This window comes from Anguilla anguilla, chromosome 9, assembly GCF_013347855.1.
Source record: "Anguilla anguilla isolate fAngAng1 chromosome 9, fAngAng1.pri, whole genome shotgun sequence".
NCBI lineage: Eukaryota > Metazoa > Chordata > Actinopteri > Anguilliformes > Anguillidae > Anguilla > Anguilla anguilla.
In genome coordinates this window covers 1,579,892-1,602,897 of record NC_049209.1, presented here as the reverse complement: position 1 = coordinate 1,602,897, position 23,006 = coordinate 1,579,892, and the positions used below count along the sequence as shown (strand labels likewise).

Genomic DNA, 23,006 nt, shown 5'->3' with positions numbered 1-23,006 from the left:
CAATATGATAAGTTTGTCTGTTTCCTGGTTAATGGCTGCTTTGTGGAGATGATATTGGGTATTGTAGATTTCTCTCCAGTGTGGAAAATTAATAATTGTACAGTGTGTCTGGAATATTTGTGATGATATAATTGGTAATTAAATGAAGGAGATGAGGATAAATCCAACAGTTGTCCATTCACCCAATGGATGGTAAGGGTTTGGTGGGGGGGGTGGGGGGGTTGTGGATGATAGGCAGGAATACATCTTGGACAGTTCACCAGTCAATTTCAGGGCACACAAATCGGGATTCGAACTCGATGCCCCCTTGCCGTGAGGCGACAGTGCTACTCACTGCACCGCTGTGGATCACGTGACTTATAAAAGCGTATCCAGACTCCGTTTGTTTGTTTATGTGAGATCAGAAGGTCAGGAAGTCGATGAGCAAACAGGCAGAGCACGGCGGCTGCACCTCGGCCCCGCTGGCATTTGCCGACGGACTGTTTGGCCGCGTGGCAGGCAGTCAACACCAGGACTGGCTGGTAAAAGCAAGAAAGAAAAACAGCCGGTAAAAAAAAAGAAAGATAAACAGCCAGTAAAAAAAGAAAGAAAAACAGCTGGTAAAAAACAAAGAAAAACAGCTGGTAAAAAAAAGAAAGATAAACAGCCGGTAAAAAAAAGAAAGAAAGACAGCCAGTAAAAAACAAAGAAAAACAGCTGATAAAAAAAGAAAGATGAACAGCCGGTAAAAGAAAGAAAGAAAAACAGCCGGTAAAAAAAAAGAAAGATAAACAGCCGGTAAAAAAAAAGAAAGAAAAACGGCCGGTAGAAAAAAGAAAGAAAAATGGCTAATGAATCCTCCGGCAGACGCCTGCAGTGCAGATTTGGCACAGCCCTGGCGGGAGAACCCGCCAGCTCCAGCAGCGCTCGCACGCTGAGACGAGTTTGTGAGGAAGGAATTTTGTGCTCATTGTTGTCATTTAAATAAAAAAAAGAAACCCTATAAAGTGAAGGTATATCTTGGCGGATGGCATTCCCACTAATTTAACAGTGTACCTTCTTACAGTATTATTACAGAATGAAACACTATGATCCATTACAAGGCCAAAGTCATTTTCATTTTAACATTGGGCAAGTGCCTGAATTGTGTACAGGATTAAATGCGTTTGATAAATCAGTGGCTGGATATACTAATGACTTTAATGTTTTGAGCAATTAATTAAGTACCTTTTTACATCTTTTGCTGCTTATGGGACGTTTCTCATTTTGTTTATTGACCCTCCGACTCATAATGCCGCATAAGTAATGAATGAGAAGAATCCTGGCGTAATTTTGTTATTGAAATTCGGGTCAAGTTGAGGACAGAGTGCTCTGTGGCTAGATTGAATCTATGCCACTGTGTGAGAATGGTGCGCAGGATTTCACGTGAAATATTTCTAGTGCTGTATCAAACCCTCCATAACACCAGCACATTTTAAATTATTTAAATTAAAAGTAATAAAAACCTGTGTTTGACTCTAGCCCCTGGAGACTTGAGGTGCTAGAGCAATCTCACTAGAAATAGCAACAGTGCTTATGACTGTTCAGCGCAACATTAAGATCTGTAGATACTCTGTAAGCTTCATTATGTACACTGCCAGGAGTTTTTGACAATAAATAGGCTGTATTCACAAATAAACAAAATAACATATGTAGTGCCTCTGAAAAATGAAAAATAATAAGTGCTGTGCATTTTGCCAATAACAGTTAGAGTTTTAGGGAAATGACTGAATGTTTTTAAGATGCACTGTGCAGCATGTTAGACTGTGTGAGCTTTACGTTTCATCGACGTTGTTGCCTCCAGTCACATCTGACAGCTGGGTCCAACAGTTTACCCATAATTCAAAGCTGCCTTGCACATGCCTCGATTATGTCCACTCCAGAGACCTGCTGGTGTGGGGGGTGAGGGGTGAGGGGGGTGGGAGGTGGGGGGGGTGGGGTTGACCTCTCATTGACGTCCCGTGTCTCTGAACGCTGTGCTCGTTTTGAGGCCAGATTTTCTTTTTTCCTTTTTTTAAATCCTGAGGTACCTCAGAGGATGTCTATAGCCTGTAATTCTTTGACACAGTCTCGGGGGTGGGGGGTGAGGGGCAGGGGGGGCAGGGGGGGCAGGGGGGGCGGGGGGGGGGGGGGGGCGGTGAGGTGTGAGATTTGTGTTGGGCGCGCTGGCGCGTGGTGGAATGCGGCCTGGTCCAGCTGGGTGCGGCTGACCTCCCCGTGACCTCTCCACAGAGAAATACCTCACAGGACGAGCCTGCTTTTATCCGTCCCTCTGTGCCCTTCTCATAGCCAGCGACTCCGGGCCGGATCTGCCCAGCAGCGCTGACTTAGGGCCCAGATCCGGCCCAGAACAGGCCCAGAACAGGCCCAGATCAGGCCCAGAACAGGCCCAGAACAGGCCCAGAACAGGCCCAGATCAGGCCCAGAACAGTCCCAGAACAGGCCCAGATCCGGCCCAGAACAGGCCTAGAACAGGCCCGGATAATAGTTAGCGTTTATAAATAGCGTTTAATCTGCAGCAGCCTGTCTTTATATTAGTAATGAATACAGTGAGTGAGGAAAAGCAACTCCAGCACTGATATTCATATTATTAATGAATACAGTGAGTGAGTAAAAGCAACTCCAGCACTGATATGGCAGAGCCTACGTTAGCCTCACTATCGATGCTCTGCTGGGCAGTTTTCTGCTTTTCTCTATGGAAATAAAGGTACAGCGGAGGTACGTTTGTGTTCTTTAAGGAACACATTTCCCAGATGTACCCTGAAAGGTACAATACAGTAGTTTGGGTACTAACAAGTACCTTTTACAAGCAGAAAAGGTAGAAATTAATTATTAAACACAAAGCTAGGGGTACAGTTTGTATGTGTCTATAGTGTACTGCCCCAGTGGCAAGCGTTTGTACCTTTTTAGTCCCTTTCTTGTACCTTTTTTTTCTGAGCGTGTGCATACAGTACTGCCCTTGTACACCTTCCGTGTTGCGTGCCGTGTTACACGGACTTGTTCCTTCTTTCAGTGCCGACGGTACTTTCAGTGTCACTGGCAGCTGATCCCAGGTGAAATAAGATGATCAGGGTGCCTTCAGCAGGACGACAGGCCCAAAGAGCAGAGCTCGATAGAGCCTTAATTTCCAGGTGGAGAAATGAGCGCTGATATCCGCAGGTAATTGGATTCACACATCACGCTGTTTCTGCCATCTCTCCTGAAGTTGGGTTCACGCCTTGTTTTCCTTTGCCACGGGGGCTTCTGCATTTCTAAGTCGTCATGAAGAGAATATAGTGTGTTTTTTATTTCTGTAAATGAGAAAGTCAAAGGACCCTCTAATGAAGCTTTTGTCTGAAAAATAAACAATAAACGTCAAGCCGGAGGAATATAATTAAACATATGAATTGTAAACTGTTGAGTGGGGGGGGAAAAATCAACTCCATTACATTGGCAGTTGGAGGGTTGCCGGTTCGATCCCCCACCCTGGCGTGTCGAAGTGTCCCTGAGCAAGACACCTACCCCGTATTTGCTCCCAACGAGCTGATTGATACCTTGCATGGCAGCCTTTTGCCGTTGGTGTGTGAATGAGAGGCATCAATTGTAAAGCGCTTTGGATAAAAGCGCTATATAAATGCAGCCCATTTACTTACTGGAAAGAGTACACTTCCCTGTTTTTAAAGACTAAACAGGGCCAACACAAACAGCACTGTTTGATGAAGGACGTGTTATGATGCCATTCAAGTGGCGCAGCAAGATTTCCTGTCTTCTCCTCTGTTTGGGGTTCAGATGGAAGCTACTGTACTTTAGTGTGCTGAACGTGTGCTGGGCCAAATCACCACTACGTGCCATTCTGACTGATATAAGCCAGCAAGAAAATGTACGAGAACACGGAAATAATATATCCGCTTTGGGTCAGGAAATCTGAAGTCAATTACAGGTTAAAACAAAAAACCTGTCATCATGTCAGTTTGGGTAGACAAAAATATTACAAGTTGTCATTAAATTATGTATATTTAAAGACCTTTCAGGGTAATTATCTTAAAGCACAGCAAGCTCTCCAAAATGTGCGGCAAATCTGCTACTTTCTGATTCTTTTCCTGTCATCAGTCCTGAGAGTTCTGAGCGGCACACTGGGAAACTTGTTATTTATTTATTTATTTATTTTTTTATTTATTATTTTATTTTATTATTTTTTTGAATGACTTGTCATCTCCTTTTCTATCTCCGCTGAATTTGGAAAAACGCCCGATCATAACTGCGTTCCCGTCCTAAGCCAGCAGTGTCCTCTGCTAAATTTGGGAAAGGCGCACCCTGGCATGCGAATCATCCGGAATGCTCCTGTTCCCGTCCAGAGGAGTTCGGGTGGGGGTTGGGGGGGGGGGGGGAGCGCTCTGCTTGAACCTTCCTTCCCATGATCAACTCCAGGCCCAATTTCACACCTCTCCATTTGGGCTCCCAGCCCGGCGAGAGTTTTATCTGGCGGGGCTGGGAGGGCCTGGGAGGTGCTGGGGGGGGAGGGGCTGGGAGGGGCTGGAAGGTGCTGGGGGGGGCTGGGAGGGGCTGGGAGGTGCTAGGGGGGGCTGGGAGGTGCTGGGAGGTGCTCAGGTGGTGCTGGGGGGGGGGGCTGGGGGGGCTGGGAGGGGCTGGGAGGTGGGCTTGGGGGGGGCTGGGAGTGGCTGGGAGGTGCTGGGAGGGGCCAGTCTGCTCTAAGAACAGCGGCTTTGGCAGGAAGTGCCCTCTGGGGCCATCTGACACCCCATTACACTCCAGCCCAGACTGACTTTATTTCCCTTTAATACCTTTCTGGCTATTCAAAGGCTGTGAGACACGGGAATGTCCTCCTGCCAGGTTTAGAGTCTTCTCTGCTCACAGCGCATCCCACCTCGCTGTAAGGCAAACCAATTAAACGTCAGTGCTAACATCAATTTAAGGTTTTGGTCGTAACAGTTCTCATTTCCCATTCAGAAAACTAGCGCCGAAGGGACAATTAACTGTTTCTTCCCAACTTGGTGACAGTAATTACAGAATACTACTCTACTGATGGGCCATGCGTTTATTCAACTTTCATTTCATGTGTGTGTTTGTGTGTGTGCGTGTGCATGCGCGCGTGTGTGTGCGTGTGTGTGCGCGTGTGTGCATGCGCGTGTGCGTGTGTGTGAATTTGGACATTTTATTTGCCGGTAAATATCGCAAGTCCTTACGAGCCTGCTTATGAAACAGGTCACATTTGCGGATGAATAATTTAGAGAGATGGGTGAGGAGGTGTTGGGATTGGGCCGCAGCTGCAGCCGGTGGAGAAGTGCATGCAGGCGTCGCAGGACGTGCAGGAGCGAGAGGGAGGGCCTTATTATCTCATAATAAGTGTGAAGACGAGTGAGGCAGGGCTGAGGACGTGCCGAGAATGCAGAGGAGCGTGCAGCAGCGATGTGGACAGAGGAAGACGCATGCTGCATGTGACATTGGGAGATGCATGCAGCATGCAACAGAGGGAGATGCATGCGGCATGCGACGGAGGGAGATGCATGCGGCATGCAGCCTAACATGCGCAGTCAGAGTCCTGTGATGCAGCGAGCCATTGCGCAAGGTCTAGCCGCCCAGCCCAGCGGGCGCTTGTTATCCTGCTATGTCACGGTTGCCCTTCATATTCACTTGACTTCGGCCCAAGTTTTCTTTTTGGAGTGGAGGCGTCTCCTGGGGCACGGGTGGCAAACTGAAAGACAGAGTCCGTCCGTCCCGTACTGTATGGCAGCACGGTGGTGCAGTGGTTAGCACTGTTGACTTGCCAGGAGGTTACGGGTTCAAGTCCCAGCTGGCTGGTTTCTCTCTGCGTGGCATTTGCATGTTCTCCTCGTGTTCGTGTGGGTTTGCTCCAGGTACTCTGGTTTCCTCCCCCACTAAAAGACATGCGTGTCAGGTTAGGTATACTCCTGCAGGTGCCCTTGACCAAGGCACTGGTCTCAGAACTGTAGTTGGTCCCCGGGCGCTGCACTGTGGCTGCCCACTGTTCCTAAGTAACTAGGACTAACCAGCTTCAACTAACTAGGTTTAGGTCTAACTAACTAACTGACTTGAATGCAGAGTTGAAGTTACCCCATGGTGTTCAATAAAGTCTTATCTTATAAGGAGTTTATTATTTTATTCACTGTTATTATTTATTCCTTCCCGGTCTATGATGGTAATCTCACCCTGGGTCTGGTTGTGAAGCAGCACAGATATCAGAGCTCCTACGCTGGAGCGGGGTGTTATATAGGACATACTAAAAATGCTGCTGAGCATGTTTGTTTCCATAATAATAATAAAAATCATATTGATAATAGTGCTACATGCCTGCCCCTTGATTTGAGTCACAGTTCCGTACGTGGGCCCTCAGTATGATTGAGTTCCTCACCCCTGTTCTAGGCTATATGTTCAGCAACAGCCTGTGAATTAAAAAACACGATTACATGTACACCCACAATAGTGGTGCAGAATCAGAATAACTACACAGTTACAGACAACAGTCTGCACAGCGCATTAACAGCTCCCAAATAACCAAGAATTCATTTTAAAATGCAGTATGTTTCATGTTTAATTGCTGCACACAATGCTGTCATTATGCTGTTTTACGCTGGTGTTAGGCTACATTGTTGTTTCGCTGTTGTTATGCTGTTTTTTTTTGCTATTGTCACTGTTATAGCGAATGTTGTGCTGCTGTTGCACTGTTTTTCCAGTGTTTTTGCTTTTTTTTAATGCTGCTGTTGTGACTGTCTAACAAAGGGTTAAATAACACTCCAGACAGTCAGCACTGAATAGTACATTTGATGCTGCAGTTTATGTCTACAGATTAATCAATGAACTTGGACTGTATTGATCCACGTTAGTAGACATTTCTTGGGTGTATCTTATCAGTAATAAGGCTGTCCACCCACATAAAATGGATGGTGAAGATGTTCTTTGGAGCAATTACCACTCCATGCAATGGAGGGTACAGTACAGTACAAAGCCCAGAGCTCCATTACATTCACTGTTACGTTCACCATTACATTTACCTTTACATTTACCATCACATTTACCTTTACATTTACCATTACCTTTACATTTACCATTACCTTTACCATTACCTTTACCGTTGACCCATCTGTGATTGGCAGTCCCTCGTGGGGGCTCATCCCATAGCCTGGGGGGGCGGGAGGGGGGGCAGGGGGTGTATTAGAGTAACGGTCAACGGCATCAACCGCCATCTCATCAGCCCGTGAGCTGCTGCTCCGCTGCTGACAGTTTGGGTTCATCCGCCAAGGGAGCGTTAGACTGTGTGCTGTCTCTTTCATCCTCTCCCCCACCCCCTTATCCTCCCCCTCGCCCCCACGCTCAGCTCTCAACCTGCCGAGAGGGAATTCGGCCTTTTTCTGTTGCTGTTGTTGTACAGTTCAAGAATTTGACCTTGTTTCGGTCTACATGAGTCATTCTAGCTCGTTTTTTTTTGTTGTTGTACCTTTTATACTTTTATGTCTTCTCATTTATGGTGGTTCTTTGATCTCATTATCATTCACTCTTAACTCATGAACAGGTGTGTCCTTTCTCTGTGTCAAATGAAGGAAAGCATTTATATTCAACAATATATTTGGTTTTAAATCTATGACAGTCTTCCAATTAAACTTTTGACACTTTTTTTTTTGGATCTGTTGAAGTGCTCTGCTCTGCAGTGCACAAAATGTGCCTTTGAGATTTGAAGTCACTTTTGAACAGACCTTTTGGAGTCTTTCAAGCATTCAGGTTGTGAAATTATTGTATGAACCAGTCCTCTGTTTTTACGTTTTATTGTCCAGATTCCTCTTGAAATGCTTTTCAATGTCTCGAGATGACTGGCACACGGAACCAAGCTTTCAGATTTTGATTCCATGGCAAGGGTGCACTCCAAAGGACCTTCATACATGAAGCTTTAGGATATTTGTTGACTTTATAAATGAATACACTTAAATTAACAAATGGCAACTGCAGGTGTGATTGTTGTTCAGCATGTGTCATTTTGTTCATTCATGAATTAATAACGCAGTCCATCCCACAGTACAGCAGGCGCGGTTCAAGCTGAGGCGCTGTTCATGATTGGCTGAGCATCTAACAGTGCTGTCAAGTGAAAGAACATTTTATGTCTCTTTTTGGTGAATGAAAACTGGGCCCTGTTTCCGTGCATTTTTTTTTTGTTCTTTTTCTTCGTTTATGTCCTTCTATTGGGTTGTTTACACACCGACGCCGTGGGGTCTCCTGGTGCTGTCGCCATCGTCCGGTCCGTTCGGCCTTCCTCCGGAATGTTATCGGCTCCTCCCTGAGAAGGGGGTGGTTTTGGGGGGGGGGGTGTTCCTCTAAGCCACGGGAGGCTGGCGTGTCGCACCTCTGACTGACAGATGTTCATTTCATTAGTCGTGGGGAGCGGCTTTCAGGTTCCCCTCCTCTAATTTAAAAGGCCGCATGGTACCTTCCAGAAGCAAGGCAAACGCTAAAAAGTAGGACCCCCTGCTCCCCCCCTTCCCCCCAACCACCGCCCCCCCCCCCGCCCCCCTTCTCAGTATTGGCAGAATAATGAAAAAGAACAGTTCCCATTATGGTTAATAAGAAAGCTATCTCGGCAGAACACATTGAGTATTCTTCCCCCACAGCTCCTTATGCAACTTGTCTTCTTCAATTCCAGTCTCAACATCTTCCTTTTCGCACCCCCCCCCCCCACCCCCCCAAAAAAAAGAGAGCCTGCATCTAGACTGACTGCTTCGAACAAACACTGAATTTAAATATTATGGAGGTGATAAACATGTGAAGGATTTTTCCTCTCTCTTCTCCGTCTCTCTCTAAGTGACTGGAGGCGGCTCGTCTTTGTCTGTTTTGTTGTTTTTGTGTAAAGCGAAAAGAAATAAAAAGGTCGCGTGTTATTTCATTTAAATGCTAAATTCCTCGCCGTCTGTTCGCTGGCTCGCTTCATCTCCGGATCTGACGGTATCTCACAGCGGTGGGCGTCGGAGGGGGTGGAATCGCAGCCGCCATAACTAACGTGCAGCTCCCTCCCGGGGCAGCTTCCTCCCGGGTGCAGCTCCGTCCCGGGGCAGCTCCCTCCCGGGGCAGCTTCCTCCCGGGTGCAGCTCCGTCCTGGGGCAGCTCCCTCCCGGGGCAGCTTCCTCCCGGGGCAGCTCCCTCCCGGGGCAGCTCCCTCCCGGGGCAGCTCCCTCCCGACTGTAGCTCCGTCCTGAGGCAGCTCTCTCCCGGGTGCAGCTCCGTCCTGGGGCAGCTCCCTCCCGGGGCAGCTCCCTCCCGTGTGCAGCTCCCTCCCGGGTGCAGCTCCCTCCCTGGGCAGCTCCCTCCCGGGTGCAGCTCCGTCCTGGGGCAGCTCCCTCCCGGGGCAGCTCCCTCCCGTGTGCAGCTCCCTCCCGGGTGCAGCTCCCTCCCTGGGCAGCTCCCTCCCGGGTGCAGCTCCGTCCTGGGGCAGCTCCCTCCCGGGGCAGCTCCCTCCCGTGTGCAGCTCCCTCCCGGGTGCAGCTCCCTCCCTGGGCAGCTCCCTCCCGGGTGCAGCTCCCTCCCGGGTGCAGCTCCGTCCTGGGGCAGCTCCATCCCGTGTGCAGCTCCCTCCCGGGTGCAGCTTCCTCCCGGGTGCAGCACGGCAGCCATTTTGTCCCGGGACACTTGCCTAACCGCAGTTGGGGTGGAGGTTCGTGGGCGGTGAAGGGAACTCCACACCCCTTTGAGATACATGAAGGGTCATGGGATCGTTAATGGCAACAGTCAATCACGACCCTAGTGTTGCATATGAAAAATAGTGCCTCCCATGGCAATTTTCCGCTCGGTCCAAAAATGAGACTGCCCCAAATTGGCAGACCAACACCCTCTGAGCAGTTTCTTAATCTTTTATTCTTATTTTCTCATTTTTTGGTATTATTATTATTATTATTTCCTAATTACTTTCTAACCACGCCCATACCTGCCCATACCTTTAGTTCTAAGGCAGAGATTAGGTGCACAGTGGTTTGAGTGCTGGTAACGTAAGCTAGCTCTGGAGAGAACAGGACGAACTCAGTACACGCAGTGTCAGGTGAGAATAGCTTGGCTGAGCGAGAGATTTCGATTTATTTGTGAACACACAGCACCTGTCACACTGACGTCCCAAACTGGACGAGGTCCGGGATTTACTCGCTGAGGTGCGTGGCAAGCACAACATCCCATTTCTTTTACTGGAACCTAAATTTTACGACCCCTTTGTGCACGTCTAAGATTTTAGTGCTCATATTGTAGGAGCGTAAAAGCGACCGGACGCATTAGTGAAAGGCATCTTTCACACCGTTTGGTTTGCAGGGCCCTCCTGATCTCTGCAGGAGTGAGGTGTGGGCTGCATTTCACACGTGTGCGCACATACATCATTCTTCCACTCCTTTTTATTTTTTAAATAAATAGCCACACAAAGCCTTTTAAAATAATGAGCTGCGCCTCGGGTGGAGCGGTGGGTTTGCCTGGGCAGATACTAATATCCAGTGTTTACTCAACCGCACCTGCTGATCGCAGTGTTTTTATTTCAGGATCTTAATTTATTTTTATTAATATTCTTTGGGGGGGGGTGGGGGGGGTGGGGGAGTACTGTATAGGCAAAGTTACCTGTCCTGATAGCTGAGCTTTATGGCTTCATGTTTTTCATAGCAAAGGTCAACAAGTTTAGAAAACATAATCAATGAAAGATGCATCGTTCGGTTAAAAGACATTTTAATTAAGCCACTTATGAATTAATTTTTTTATGATCTGTGGTTTCAGACCCGAGTTTCATTTCATAAATAATTCGTAACGCGATGCTCAATCAGGAAGTGTACGTGCAGAGTGTTTACAGCGGTGGTCTTCGTTCCCGGTCCTGGTGGGCTGCAGGGTCTGCTGGTTTTTGTCGTTACTCTGCACTTAATGGATTAATTAAAGCAGTCAGTTTCACAGCTAACTCACCTCACCTGGTTTCTTGGGTCTAAATCGGTTGCTGATATTGAGGTGTAAACCAGCAGACCCTGCGGCCCATCTGGACCAGGAACGAAGACCGCTGGTCTACAATAAAAAAACAAACAAATGATTATACACTACAGCAGGTTCCACTGATTTGTGCGTGCTATGTTTTAGCCTTGGATCATTATTGTGTATTTCATATTTCATATTTAAAGTAATATTTAGGAACGTAACCTGCTTTGACCCACCTTTATGGTTAATCAGATTCGATGTGTAGTATACACACTGGAATCTGATAGATGTGTGTGGTTGTGTTTGACTGATTGTGTTGGTTAGACTGATACAGATGGTAGTCATTATGAGTTTTTGATGCCTTGGGATGCGAAAATTTATGTGGACATTTCATAAAATGCTCATTTCAGAGTTCCATTAAATTGCTTTAAATTTCTCGCCTAAATTTCTCACGCAAACTGTGTTCAGAACCACGTGTATATAATTAATTAATCCCAGGAATGTTCACACCATTACAGAGCACAATATTATCAGCAAACCCCCAGGATGATTAAACAGATAATCAAACAATGTAAATTATTACTTAATTTGTGAATAGGAAATCCCCCCCAAAGTAAATATTAAGTTTCCATTTTCTTGGATGTTAATGATTAGCATCTGTGAGAGAGATACAGTAGCCTATGTGGCATTCCTGGTCCATTGCATTCGTTAGTGTGTGTGTGTGTGTGTGTGTGTGTGTGTGCGTGTGTGTGTGTAAGTGTGTGCGTGTGTGTGTGTGTGTGTGTGTGTGTGTATATGCATGTATGCGTGTGTGTGTGTGTGTGTGTGTGGGAGAGAGATACAGTAGCCTATGTGGCATTCCTGGTCCACTGCATTCGTTATGAAGGTAGCGTTTAAATCACTGCTCCAGGTTTATGGCTCTGTCTGCTCTCACTATATTCTTATTCTTTTTTTTTTTTTTTATCACTCCATGTCCCTCAGGATTAAATCACATCATGTGGGCTTATACCTGGCCTGATGCTACCTGCGGAGTAGAACAGAGCTTTAAAGAGATTTACTCCTTTTTTCCACCACCTGGCTTTACATCCTCCTCACGCCTTCTCCTTAATTACGAGCACAGTAGAGAGCGGTCTCTGAATTCTAATTAAGGCAGTTCAGTATGACCGAGCCAGAAAGCATCGCTGATAAAATATGGCTGTGATATATACGTCTGAACAGCTATGGAACCACATGCATGGACTGAGTTATGCATATGACGTTGCATAAACCAGGCATGAATAGATTATTTCCAAGTCGTGGCACTATTTTTTTTTATTTTTTAAGCATTTTACAAGCACGTTTTATAGGCCTATTATATTGAAGGATTGCTAATAGACAGTAGAGTTGACATGCAATAATATTTTTGTAAATAAGATCCTTTTAATGAGCTCACTAACAGTTTTATACCTTAATCACCGGCCTGCTCCAAGGTAACCACTTTCTTTTTGTCATTGAACTTTATTTTTCATTATGGTGGCAATTCTGACTGGATCAAGATGATTGTCAACATAATCTTATTTTGTGGTGTGTAAGCAGGAAATAATAAAACCAGTGTGCATATTTTAACAGAAAGTCTTTTCACCATTTGACCTTTTGCCGCATTACATCACATTTATAAGCACAAGCATGAAAGCTTTTGTGTTGGCTGTCTGTTTGAATATAGCCCGTGACGATTTACAGTTGGAGAAGCGTTTTATATGCGCATGTCATTTCTTTACTGAGGAGAGTCCTGTTGCGCCGGCCAGTTATTAATAAACATAAATGAATTTAAGCTGCCGGAGCCACTTGTGGCCTCTCCTTGTGACGATGGCCTGCTCCGCCTGCCCACAGTAAATGCCAGACTGTGGGACTGCGCGCGATAATGGCCGCTATTGTACAACAACAACAAATGATTCTGTGTGGCAAAGTCAAACCGCTCCGTAGCAAGGAGCACAGTGCCTGTTTCCTGCCTCCTCCGGCCGTTAATGACGACACACACACGGAGCGGAGGAGGGGATTTCTCTGTTTTCCACTCTCCCCAAAAGGCAGGCAGTGGATACGTAGGCAGGGGGGGGGGGGGGGGGGGGGGGGGGGGGGGGAGAACAGGCCCAGCCCTCTTTGACTTCCCACATGTGTTTTGAGTCTAAATTTGGCCGCTGACCAAAAAGTCTGCAGAGTCAAACTAGCAGAGTGGTGCAAAACCCCGGTCTTCAGCGCCACATCGATCGAATCTCCCGGATTATAAAAAAGGCTCCTGAAGAAGAGTCCAGGAAATTCCTAAGTCCTGGGGCGGGCAGCGACTTGGCAAGGAGTTTTTGTTATTGGAAAAACCTGACCAGGGGCTGCCCAGAGTCTGTCAGGGAAGAAAAGCCTCATGCAGGTTGCCTGACACACCCTGACTTCACACCCTGACTTCACAGGAGCTCGAGAGGGCCGGGATAGTGAGCGAGGTAAGGTCTGTCCGTCCCCCGCTTCTTCCCCTCTGTCCGAGGGCTGCTTCTGCTCTGCGACTCCTCACACAGGAAGGGGAGCGGACGCCGCTGGACCGGGCTCTGCAGGACCTGCGCTCAGCTTTTGGCACTCAGTGTTTAGACAAGTGTGAGAAAGGGGGAAATAACCAGGACTGCGCCACATGTGCACGGAGTTCAGAAGCAGCTACTGTGCTTCGCTTAAAAGTTTACCGTTTCCAGGATAACCAATGTGCCCCGGTAAATCTGAAATACTTTTTTCAGAGTATGTGAAGGCTTTTGTGAGCAAGACAGTGCTTACCACAAAAAAGAGAAGTCCATTCATACTGTTTGAAGAGGAGGGAGGGTTTTAATTGACGGCACTGAGGACGGTCTCTGAAAGCAGGTCGAAGCCAAACCTCTCCGCGCTGAGAGAGAGAGGCTATTTTGGGGAGTCCTCCCTCATTCCCCTCAGCGCTGGGGCCAGGCTGCAGTCTCCTGTTTCCCCGTCTCAGCTTACTGTTCACATTCAGTTTCCATTATTGTCCTGGAGCGCCAGGAAGCGGCTAAAAATACGGACCAGCGAGCGGAGAGAGCGGGGAGAGCAAGGAGAGCGGAGAGAGAGAGCAGAGAGAGCGAGGAGAGCGGGGAGAGATCTGTTGCTGTGCTGAGGACGCTCTGAGTTCCCATAAGAGCGCTCCGGCGGGGATGTGTCCTCAGAACTGGGGTGTGTGATCCAACGGGCGCCGCTCGCTGATCGCGTGCGTTCTGGGTGTGTGTGCTGGGTGTGTGTTCTGGGTGTGCGTTCTGGGTGTGTGTTCTGGGTGTGCGTTCTGGGTGTGTGTTCTGGGTGTGCGTTCTGGGTGTGCGTTCTGGGTGTGTGTTCTGGGTGTGTGTTCTGGGTGTGTGTTCTGGAGCTGAGTTTGTCTCTTCGGTGGCAGCAGTGTGGGGGTGTGCAGGGGTATGGTGGGCGTGGCAGGAGGGAGGGGGGGAGTGAGAGTTGGAGAGGAGGAGAGGGGGGGTTGGATAGCTCCTGTGGTTCAGGGCAGGGCAGGGGGGAGGAAAAATAGCAGCTGTTACCATGGTAGGTGGACAGGAAACAGCTCTGGGAACAAGTTCACGTATGCACCGTACAGACCAAACACACACACACACACACACACACACACACAGAGCATTCACAGGATTAATGCCTGGAATAGCATGCATTAATTAAAGCCTAACGCTAACCCTAACCCTGATTTATCTGTGAACTACTGCTCTGGCCCTTCCTGAGAGTGCAGGCTCATCCGACACGCGTCTGCGCTGTTTTGCGTTACAGGCCTTCGCCGCTCGCGGCTTTGCGCTCGTGATCTTCTATTCCTGGTGAAAGTCGCTGGACGTCGGCAGATTGCAGATTGTTAGTGGGTCAGTCAGGAGGGGGGAAGCAGATTCAGCTCACTGTGTGCGGCAATGGGGTTTTAAAAAACAAAAACAAAACAAAAACGGGGGTTGCCTTGGTGTTACTCAGCAACACAGTTCTTTTTTTAAAGTATGAATCAAGTCAGCTTATTGGGAGAACTGGCCTAATATCCCATTTGGGTGAGTTCCTCTGATTCACCCAGTGCTGGGGGTGACCCGTTCAAGAGCCACGTTAGAAACTTTATATCATGCCGTCATCTTGCTACCGATTTTTTATTTTATTTATTTTGAAAAGCAGGAATGAACTGCTGACCTGCAGACCAATAAAAACTATGTGTGCGCCCGCCCTCCCCTCCTCCCCCAAAAATCAATAAACAAAAAGATTTCAGAAGGTCCGGAGAGATTATTTTCAAAGTTATTATCATGGAAATTGTAAGAAGTGGTTCATGCAGTGCTGGTGTAAACAGACCTAAACACACTGGCTGCTTATTGACCTGGATACGAAAAGTCATGGGTGCATTTCTTTGAAAGTAAACATCAAGTGAACGGTAAGAATAGTGTTGACTGAATTTGGCCTTTTTTGTTTTTTCCTAGAGCATTCCAAAGGCGTTTAATGGGGCCTGAGTCCACTGACCAGTGTCCCCGTGGTGTAGCTGTTGTGTTCCCCTGACAAAACAAAACAAAACAAAACAAAAAAAGACAAAACTGATTCATGAGTGTCATGAGGGACGGCCGCTGTTTCCCTGGGAAACCGTCACATGGCGATGGTGCCCATGGGAACCGTAGAAGTCCCGAGGACTTTGCTAATGAAGAGCCGCCCTGTCAGGTGTCAATCAATCACGGCGGTTGAGGCTCTGTAGCGCCAATGTCCTCCCGCCAAGATCCTCGCGCTTGGTCATCGATCTGTCTGTCTGTCTGGCTTTCCTGCCCAACGTTTTGTCATGGTGGTCTGAACCTTGATTTGTCACATGAGAGCATTGCATTAACCATTTGTCCACCTGGGGCCAGTTGCACCAGCTGTGCGTAAATTAGAATTAAGCCTGGTTGTAACTTAACTTACGACTTGCGCACTACTAAAATAAAATGTAAACCTACGCATAAACTAAATATTAACGCAAGCCATTGACCAGAAATCGTATGGGGCATTCGATACAGTGGAATTAGCAGCGTTAAATCAACCAATCAGATGGAGCATTCGATAGAATGGAATTATCAGCGTTAAATCAGCCAATCAGACGGAGCGTGAGGGTCTCCTGAAGCCTGAGGAAGCGCTCAGCCACCCAGATTTTGGCCAACACTGAAAGGTTGTGTTTGGTAGAGATATTGAGCCAGGAAATAGCAGGTTGTGAACACCGCAGATGGCGAGGGACGCCCAGCCTACCACAGGCCTGGCACAGCACAACAGGCACTCCTCTCTGGGTACACGGAGGCCTTTTTTATTTCCTGCCTATCTTTGTCCTCCTTTATTTTTGGCAGGTGTGGCATTAAACAGGTTATATTTGCTTGTCACCTGTGTCCAGTGCCCTTATACAACTGGCCTCACGGGTGTCATCCTCAGGTGTGAATGCATAATGAACAGTGGTCTAACTGATGCCAAAAAAAAATCATTTGTTGAAACCTGAACATTTGTGTTTTTCTACAAACCTGCTCAGAGAGAGAGAGAGTTTCATTCATTGCTGTACATTAGATGGTGGCCACCATTTTAAATGAAATGTCAGATACAAGAGCAGAGCTTGCCAGAAGCTAAGAATGAGGGGTTTAACTTTGATCTAAATATTGGGGAGGTTGTGCTTTCCTGTATAGTTTGTGAGCTGTGAGAATTAAATCAGCATAGGCTCTATCTAGAGTAGCATTAGATTAACAATGTAGCTGCCTACTAACAAACCAAATTGCATTAATTTTACATAGCATCGCAGTATGGCCTGAGAACGAGGCTAATATACACCATTCACAGGAGAATAAGATTAGTTAGCACTGCCCAGGTCTTACCCAGCTAAGCTCAAGAGTTTCAGGTGACTGGCTTTTCAAGAACCATCTGTGGTATTAAGGCACACATTAACAAATGTTTTTTCTTTTTTCATTTTTAGTTAAATAAATAAAGTTTGAAGTAGTTGTCCTTTGGCTTTCAAACTTCCACCTTCGCTTCTAACTGTAAACCGCACAGTCACGATGCCATGCTGGACGCCGCAGCAATACAGGAAAAAACTTGGCAGGAAGCAGGCAGGAAATCTACAGCAAATGACTAGGCATTGACCGTTAAATAACTGCTATTTTACTGATCAAACAGTTCTGTCGTAAATACTGGTTTACGATTGGGTTGCATTGCGAATGTAAGGTGGGAGCTCGTTTCGTTCGGTGAGGCCGAACGACCGGACCGTTTGTCAATAATGGGTCGGGGAGGGCCGGCCGTGGGACTCCTAAAACGAGAAACCTGACTCCGAGATCCATTGATTGTTGGAGGGGACCAATCTGGTATTTCTCAGTATCGTTTGTGATGTGTCCCCTGCCAGCAGTGCTCTGCTACGCCTGTGCCAAGTATTACTAAGAATACATTTGTAATTTTATAATTATTGGCGCTTCAAAATGTCATTAATTTTTTGGAGAAGTGACAGTGCCCTGCTCATTAGCAGGACTGACTCTGGGCGTAGACAGGCGAAGTATCTGATTAGAGTCCAGTCTTCTTATTTATACGCTTACAGTTTTGAATGCATCATATTTAAACATTAAACTTTCGCTTCACCGTTTCGTTGTGGTGGGTGATCTACAGTGTGTTGTTTCCATAGCGATAAAACGAAAGTAATTGCGGTGAGCCACTCACTCGTTGAATGAGAAATAAAGAGGGGAAAACTCTTTCTGCGTTTCCCGAGCTGCTTACTGCTTGCCAGGAATCCGGCGAGGATTTATCTGCCTTCAACTACAATTCAGACTTTCTCCCAACAAGGACGAGAAAAGCAGAGCAGCACTGCATGAACCCGAGGAAATCGCAAAGCGCACTCCTTCCTCGGTTAAATAAGTTCCAGTACTCGCGTTTTCTTCTCTCAACAGTAACCTGATACAGATCTGCTGAGTCTCAATATGTTGACTAGACCCTGATGCGGAAACCGCATGAGATAAAAACCCTCCGCAAAGGTGCTCGTCTGGGGGGAACTTGGCGGTTTCATTTTGAATTTTTTTAATGTATTATGTATTACCTTGCGTTGGTGTGTTGTTCTTATGTAGCATATAAGGCTTTGATAATAGTGTTTATTTTTTTAAAACATCATTGTTTGCATTGTATTGTGTAAACATTTTTACAGGCGACATAAAGCAAAGCTTTAGGCTATCAAACGGGCCTCAATAATAGCAAAGGGATCGGTTTTGGTCTCTTTCCAAAACAGTAAGCTTTCCTTACGGCCCGAAGTGCTGATTTATTGCCAGCGGTAATTGCGCACTAATCCTCAAATTGCATGGACACCATGAGGCTTCTTGTGTTTGTCATGTAGCCACGAGAAATCAAGGGCTGATTTGTTTTTATCGAGACATTAATTGTGAGACATTAATTGCTTCATTTGATTGTGCTCGTTTCTTTTTAATGCGACTGTTGGGCTGTTTTCTTTAATTCCAGACGAACTAGCCAAGCACGATTTATCCCCATTTACTGTAAACTGTTTTCACCGAGAAGGGTGTTGCGTCTGCAACATGCTGAATTTTCCTTAACGCTTCGGCAAGCTAAGGTTGGTCAGGGAAACTAGTTTTGTGCTTGATGATAAACCAATTGACAATTTAATCAGGTTGCTAATTAAGCCAGACACACCATTGTAAGCAATTGATTTTTTTTTCTCGCATTTTCTGTTTTGTTGTGGTTGGGTAGAGTAATGTCTTCAGCAAGCTGTCTCTGTGTTGTTATAGTTGAAGTAGACTAGTTACAGTATACGAGGTGAAATTGTGCAATTGTTGTTATACACATGATCCTGTTTTTGCAACATGTAGTTATTTGTTCTTGTTTGTATATTGTAGTTTAATGCCCACTAGGGCATTCTTGTTTGTATAACTTAGTTTAATGTTCAATAGGGCAGTTGACAAGTTGTCAATGGCATGCACTGAATGTCTCCCTTGGGCCCCACCATAGGAAATTACAGGAATTACTGCACTTAGATCCCTGATCTCTGTTGTGTTCAGGTTGTAAGTCTCTCTGGACACGATTGTTTGCTAAACGGCCATAATGTAGTGCAAATGAAGGCAATACAACGGTGGCATAGCTACACGTTTTCTTGAAAAGCCATTGTGCTTGTTCAATAAGGATAGCCCGGACGCTGGATAGCATTGTTTGTGTTTTTTTTTTCATCTGGTATCTTGGTATGATGCGATCAAAATGTGTGAGTGTTTTTTTTGTTTGTTTGTTTGTTTATTTTTGTTTTTGTTTTTCAGAAATGGGGGATATGTTTTTTTTTGTGTTTTTTTAATGCAGTTTATTGTAGCCAAACATACTGTAGCCAATATGTTACTGAATAAACCGCTAGGAGGTGTTTGCGGTTGTGCAGGTGACCCTTATTCTTGCTCTGTCACACTTTTCTCCTCTGCACCTGGCTGGGCCAGGTTTGTCTGCATGCGCTGCATTTTTCTCACATTACAGTTCTTGGAATTAAGCTTGAAACCATCGAGGGAAAAGCTGCAGCCATTACTGGTTTGGTTTGAGTTCATTAAGGATCCCCATTAGCTGGTGGGTAACCGAAGAGCTGGTCTTTCCTGGGGTCCACATCCATCCATCCATCCATCCATTATCTGACCTGCTTATCCTGGGCAGGGTCACGGGGGGTAGTGGAGCCTATCCCAGCATGCATTGGGCATGAGGCAGGATTACACCCGGGACTGACCTCCAATCTATCACAGGGCACACACACCATTCATTCATTCACTCACACACTCATACCTATGGGCAATATTGACTCTCCAATTAGCCTCCCTGCATGTCTTTGGACTGTGGGAGGAAACCGGAGTACCCGGAGGAAACCCACGTGGACACGGGGAGAACATGCCAAGTTAACTCCACACTGAAAAGCCCATTTGATAATTTATCAATTACTACAATTGAGTGAAACGGACTGATACATCTTTAAATGGTTGAGCAGTGCACATGGATGGCTGTTGGTTTTCTGTATTTGCAGCTCCTCTTCATATTCCCGGTAGCACTGACTGTGATTTTGTGGTGCAGTTTACAAAACCATGTTTTTACATTTTTTCAGCTGCCATCTTAGATTAGGAAATGATGTATTTACTAACTTAGGAGATACAAATTGAGTATCAGGTTTTACGAAATGAAATAGTCCTTTCGATGAAGTCTGATAGAGTACATTTTACGCTAACAGAGTACATTTGCTCCCCATTGGGGTGATATAGATCGTGTTAAAAGTTGAATTGTCCCTGAGAATTTTGCTGTGGGTGTGAGTCCATGGAGAAATTGTGCAATTTCCCCATAAAAGAGCACTTAATAAAAATGGGGTCATTAGTATTCTCTGCACCCCGGGACTGAACTTGGTAATGGACGTGTCCTGCATGCCGCCGGTCAGACACTACACCCCTGTCTCCGGGGGTGGGGGGTGGGGGTATCTCAAGTGCACTTACGACGAAGTACCGCCACCCAGCCTCCCTTGAGAACGAGCAGCAAATGGTGGCTTGACTCTCTGCCCTGTCCCTGACCCTGAGCTGCTCTGCGCTACTCTTCTCTCCACTCAAAAAAAATAAAATAAAATAAAAAAATCAAATAACTTAAGGGAATAAAGGGTTTTCATGGGCGGCCCAGGCCTCCGTTTGAGGAGGCTATAAGGCCTGTTCTGTCCGTGTACACCAGGGATAATTACCCAGGTTTTACTGCGGAATCAAATATTTTATCTGGTAATGGTCCCGGGCCCCGGTGATGTTGTTCTGGGGGTTTATTAGAGCCCGTTCTCTGCGTAGGGCTCTCTGACGAAGCGCCAGGAAGGGCAGCTCGCGATTAATCACGCGCTTATTAACCTTGGTGCGGTAAAATACGGAGTTTGGGGTGAAACGCGCTGAAACAATAATGCTGTGTTTGGCTGGGCTCCAGGGCCGTCCGTCTCCTGCCCGTCTGACTTTGAAAACGGATCCTTTCTTGCCTGTTGCGCAGCCAGTAAGAGCGGCTGTTGTAGGGCGGTGCAGCCAGTAAGAGCGGCTGTTGTAGGGCGGCGCAGCCAGTAAGAGCGGCTGTTGTAGGGCGGCGCAGCCAGTAAGAGCGGCTGTTGTAGGGCGGTGCAGCCAGTAAGAGCGGCTGTTGTAGGGCGGCGCAGCCAGTAAGAGCGGCTGTTGTAGGGCGGTGCAGCCAGTAAGAGCGGCTGTTGTAGGGCGGCGCAGCCAGTAAGAGCGGCTGTTGTAGGGCGGCGCAGCCAGTAAGAGCGGCTGTTGTAGGGCGGCGCAGCCAGTAAGAGCGGCTGTTGTAGGGCGGTGCAGCCAGTAAGAGCGGCTGTTGTAGGGCGGTGCAGCCAGTAAGAGCGGCTGTTGTAGGGCGGTGCAGGCAGTAAGAGCGGCTGTTGTAGGGCGGTGCAGCCAGTAAGAGCGGCTGTTGTAGGGCGGTGCAGCCAGTAAGAGCGGCTGTTGTAGGGCGGTGCAGCCAGTAAGAGCGGCTGTTGTAGGGCGGCGCAGCCAGTAAGAGCGGCTGTTGTAGGGCGGTGGGCGATGGCGTTTGAATTCGAATGCGGTTCTTGTCTGCGTGGAGTCTGTTGGCCGGGTTTCCTTCGGGTCGCCTGTCTCCTCCACCACGCAGGGACGCTGTTGGGTGGGACTGAGGTGAAATTGCCCCAGTATATCTACATCTGGCCTGGGTGTGGGCCCTGACGGTGGACTATGCCGCGGAGTATAGTAGGCTAAGTACGCTAAGTATGCAGCTGCTATATATAATTCATGCCTGGGTATTTAACAGGGATCCTGCAGACCCCTGGGGGGGGTCCTTGAAAGTACTGTAGGGGGTCCCCAGCCAGACCTCATGTGCAACGACTATATATGGGTTTTAGTCATGTAGGAAAGTGGCAAAAAATAAAACCATGTTTTATATATAACCCATTTTTAACTACAGATGGGGGTCTGCTGGAAGTCTTTGACCCTGCGGGGGGGGGGGGGGGGGGGGGGCTCCCTGGATCTGAGATGGTTGAAGCCTCCTGATTAATGATTGTCCACTTACTGTATAAGCCTCTGCCTTGGGTTTATTTTATTCAACAATAAAGAGCCGTTTCTACAGAAGGCTGACTAATAAAGCACCACGGAGTTGTTGTTTACTGGGATAAGGCTGCACAAGCGCCAGACTGTGCTTGAGATCTGCGAATTGAACGCAGCACCATTTTTTGGGGGGGGCCTCTGTAGCAATCGACAGAGCCCGCACACGTTTGGCCCCGTCGGTGAGGGTCATTAGCTCGAAATGACATGTTCATCGAAGCAGGCGAAGGTCAAATGAAGCATTGACAAACTCGCAGAGAGGATTGTTCCAAAAAATGCTCAATCTAAGGATGCAGTCGGCCAAACGAATGCAAGGCGGAGTCTTTGGATGCCGCAGCCATTTCCAGGTCCAGGCGACGCTGGGGGAATTGTTTTTGCCCAATCCCATTTAAGTAGAGTGGCTGCAATCTGAGAAACATCATCAGTCATTCAGTGGATTTGTCAGACAAGCAGCAAAACTAATTCAGCTGTTAAAAGCACTTCATCTCTCTTCCAAACAAAACTCCAGGGCATGTGTTGGCTTTAACAGCGAAGCATTAGCAAATGAATTATGCTATTTGTGCATTTTTTTTTTTTTTTTTCTGGGAGAAAATTCAATCGACTGGTAGAGCAGTTACGTATGCTGCTAACTCAGGAATCCTTTTTTTCGTGACACTGGCCCCAAGCTTGAGGCTGATTTTTAAATGTTTTTACCGAAGGCAGGCTTGGCCCACCCAGTAAGCAAAAGGTCAGAGTTCACTGCAGGACCCCAATAGCAGGCAGAACAGCAACATTGGCAGTCACGTGGTTTGCTAACGCTGTGGCGTCATTCTCAGTTTGCTCTACCTCCTGGAGTGATTTTCCCAATGTCAGTTGCATCCAGTACCATAAAATGATAAATATTTTTTCAGGCTTTCTGAGTCTTGCTAGCTCGCTAATCGATGCATTTAGCCAACTAATGTTACACCTTCCATGTGGATTTGGACAGTGAAGCCAGTGGGTGGGGGAAAG

At 47.1% G+C, this 23,006-nt stretch overlaps 1 protein-coding gene across 2 annotated transcripts in view; it reads left to right on the top strand.

Annotated features, from left to right (window-relative positions):
* The window catches only part of sgcd (sarcoglycan, delta (dystrophin-associated glycoprotein)), a 177,478-nt gene that overhangs the window by 95,128 nt on the left and 59,344 nt on the right, over window positions 1-23,006 (top strand). The window contains exon 1 of one of the 2 annotated variants that reach the window (XM_035434683.1): window positions 13,124-13,415. The exons of the other annotated variant lie outside the window; for it this stretch is intronic. The gene's annotated coding sequence lies outside the window, so the exon portion shown is untranslated. Of the gene's footprint in view, window positions 1-13,123; window positions 13,416-23,006 lie in introns of those variants that run through there. 2 annotated transcript variants of the gene reach the window in all.